Raw genomic sequence first — 3918 nt, 5'->3', positions numbered from 1 at the left:
GCCTAATAACATTTTTTGTGAAGTTGACATGAAATAAGGTCAGCATAATTCCTGGTACCTAGTTAGTGCTTAAAAAAATACATATATGAAAAATAATTCCCATGTCAAAACTTGTGACAGTGAAAAACATTTCCAAGCCTTAGGCCATTCAGCTTTATTCTAAAATTGCTAAAACGACACAGAGACACTTTTGGAAGGTTTGTACCTCAACGTACTTTTCTAACATGTTCTGGTTCTCGTGTAGGGGTGGGAGCCTGAGGCCTTCTGATTTCAAGGTGGTTCCTTTCTAAGCACCAAAGGAGGCAAGAAAAGCTTCATGGTTTTCTTCTCTACCCCCCCGTTTTTTTTTTTTTTTTTGACGTTTTTGGCTGGGACTGGGTTTGAACCCACCACCTCTGGCATATGGGGCCAGTGCCCTACTCCTTTGACCCACAGGGGCCACCCCCTTCTCTACTCCCTTTTCTATCAAAGGATTTGTTCTATAAAATTTGGATTCAGTCAAAAGGCTGCACCTAAGTTCCTAGAAGGCCACATGTAGACTTAAGGCCACAGGTTCTTCAGCCCTGTGTGGAGATGGGAACATTCCCCATGTACTTCGGGAATACCAAGACCTAAGATTCATGCTGGGCAACTAGACAATAAAAGAAGGAAAGCTTAGGTTGAGGCCAGATCACTGAGAATCTTGGATCTGAGGTTTAATTCAATTCAACTTAATAAATTATCTCTGAGCCCTTGCTATCTCCCAGGCTCATCACTAGAAAATGAACACACATATGACTGTGATAAAACCTCTGCCCAGGACTTTAATCCATAGTTTATAAATTCATTATTGTTGTCTGTAAGTTTTTGCCATGAACCTGCTGTCTGGTTGACTTAATATAAAGCCCTTTATTCAGACCAGATAAACGAGGACTTTTTTTGGGTATTTGGTGGGACCTCATCTACTGTGCATAATGGCAATAGTAGGTACATTTTAAAACTATGAGTATAAATGTCTTAATGCAATAAATAAGTGAGGTGTTGGTTATGTTCACAAGTTCGATGTAAGCATTCCACATTGTATATCAAATTAGCACATGGTACCCCATAAATGCATTAATGTACACAGTTATGATTTAATAAATTAAAAAAGAAGAACATAGCTCATTTGCCTCAAGGGACTCAGGAATCCCTGGAGCACCAGAGACTTTGCTTTGGAAGTATAAGTTGCTAGAAGTCCATGTGGCCTTCAGCCTGAGAGGCACCTCCCAGGGGAACTTGTGTTATCAGCTTCATGGCACACACAGAGCTTGAGAAACAGAAGTCAGGGAGTAGGCTGCCATAGTGGCTGATGGGGATGCTATTAAAACAGATGAGGAGGAATAGACACAGAAAGCTAGTGAAGGATCTATTGGTCAGATAGCAAGAACATAAGTCTGGATTGTTTGGGGAGTAAGAGAGTGGTGTGACTGTCAGGGAATTGGTAGTGAGCTGTGGCATGGGGCTCCAGGGAAGCCCAAGGGACAGGAATGTGTATGTGTATGTGTATGTGTGTGTGTGTGCACATACACGTGCCCACACAAATGCATGGAAGTTACCAAGGTAGCAATGGAAGGACCACTAAATAGACCCAGCCTTCTTAGGTCCCTTGATGACTCTCTGACTAATGAGTTCCACATGATAAACACGAGGTAGAAAATATCCTGTCTTAATATCAGACAAAAAAACATCCTCTTAAGGTGGAATGGTCTGTATTTGGGAGAAAATTGTGATTAAAACTGCGTAGGGTAGAAGGATAGGCATGGATTCTGGAAGAAGACCAGGCAATGAAGAAAAGATGATGAAACGTCTTTTCAAAGAGAAAAGGAAAGGAACTTATTTTCTATATCCAAGGAAGAAGAAGAGAGATGAGAGTAGGAAGAGAAGAGAGAAGTGGAGAGGGCAGGCAGGTGGCAAAAGGCTAGGGAGGGGTCAAAAGGAGTCTGAAGGACAAGGATGCCTGTGGCGATGTGTGGCTGTTGCTGTGTCATGGGCACAGCGACTGTCTCCATGATACCAACACTTCCAAGAACACTTTGTTTGAATTTTCTTTCCTTCCCTCTGCAACTCAAGAAAACAGTAGGGCTTAACTCTTGAGCTGATGAGATATGAAACAGGAAGGAAGTCACAGTAGCCATGCCTTGCAGACTCCTGGGAAAGTGCTCTGGGTCTCCAGCAACTCTGGGTGGTGAGAGAGCCCATCTTCAGTGGGCTTCCAGGGTAAGGTGGCCTTAGCTGGCATCTGGGCAGCATGGACGAGTAGGATGGAGCAGGTGTGTCCACTCCCGCTGGCCCTGGGCAGTGCCCTTTTCTGGTTTAATAGTAAGAATGCCGTACCTCAGGGATCAATTGAGATCGTACGTAGCTCCAGCGCTTTGTAAGTGCCTATGAATGCCCAGTGTTGTGAGGATTATCTTTGCCTTGGTCTCCGGTCTCGATGCTGCCAAGTTCAGCTCCAGTGTAACGGTGTCCTGACTGAATCCCCGATAGGGGACAGTTTGCCGTGTCCCCACCCTCACATCCCACACACATACCTTCCCCAAGGGTGAGGTCCAGGGAATCCCAACCCAGCCAAGCAGTACTCAGTGTCTCACCTCACAACAGACCTCACGACACAGTCTGAACAAGAGAAACTCTCAGAGGTCATTTTTATTGTGAAATTCTAAAATCATATTTATTCACCAATTCACAGAAAGTGTCATCATGACCACCAACATGAATCAGTTTGTAGGCATTTACAAGCCACGGCTAAAAATAAAAATCTGTGGGGAAGAGGCATTTAACAAATTACTTGGAAACTGCAAGAATTGTAACTGTTAGAAATTTAAAGTTTGTGATTCAAACATGGGTCAGATCACAGTCATGGAAAGAAGGCTGACAGATTCCCGGGATGGTTCTTATTTCCCTCCAACGTCTTTATATTCGTACAGACTCTCGGCACCCCTCACTGTGCGAGTCTGAATTGGATGTGACAGCTCAGGTGGGCAGGGGAGAGGATTCTGAGAAAAGGGCCGGGCAGAGAAAAGGCAACCTTGTCAATGGGGGAGGCAATGCACTCTTAGAAATTAGGTTCCATTTTCTATAAATTCATTTAGTCCTAATGAGATATTCCAAAGTTTGTATTGTATCACACTCATACACACAATAGGATATTTATCAAATAAGCACATTTTCTAGACTAAAGAGATTCACTTTTTGAGGCAGCTTGAAGAGTTGGGAAATCTGACGTGTGTCAGGCAGACCCCTGGAGGTGAAGCTGGCTACTGTGGGAGGCTCTGGCCAGGTGTTAATGATGAAAGGCGATTCTGTGAGAAGAGGCGGCTGCTCCTCCCAATTAGACAGAGTCTGGGAGGAGAGAAAGCATATCTCACCTCTCTGTCAAAGCCCATTCCCACACACCCCGAGCTGAGCAGCTGGGCATGAACAGCCGTCCCTGGCTCTTTAATGGTGGTGGCATCTCCAGGTGAAGGAGAAGTGAAGGGCTTATAGAAGAGATCGCTAGATCTTCTAGACTGGCTGAACCCAGAACCTTTACATTGAGTTCCAAAATTATGCCTGAAGGTGACAAATTTGACTGTGTTTTACCAAGTGTTTGGGGGCAATGGCAGAGACAACAGGAGGGGAGCCCTCGCAGCCCTGGGGGTTTTTAGCAGATGCAATCTAAGTGTACAGACCCACTGTGTACAACATCGCCTGGCTGCTCACCACCACACGGCCAGGCCCCCTGCCTGCGCTGGGTGAAGTTAGCACATGGAATCTGTGATTTGCAAAGGTCTCTCCTGTGGTGGACCCAGTTCTCTGGTTCAATGTGGGCACAGTCACACTGCTGAATCTCTACCCGGTATTCACAAGCCAGACCTTCAGTTTCTAAATGTTTGCCAAATTCTTTTTTTTTTTTTT

This window comes from Otolemur garnettii, unplaced genomic scaffold, assembly GCF_000181295.1.
Source record: "Otolemur garnettii isolate 467f Iridium unplaced genomic scaffold, OtoGar3 scaffold00032, whole genome shotgun sequence".
In the NCBI taxonomy this organism is placed as follows: domain Eukaryota; kingdom Metazoa; phylum Chordata; class Mammalia; order Primates; family Galagidae; genus Otolemur; species Otolemur garnettii.
This window is presented reverse-complemented; position numbering follows the sequence as displayed.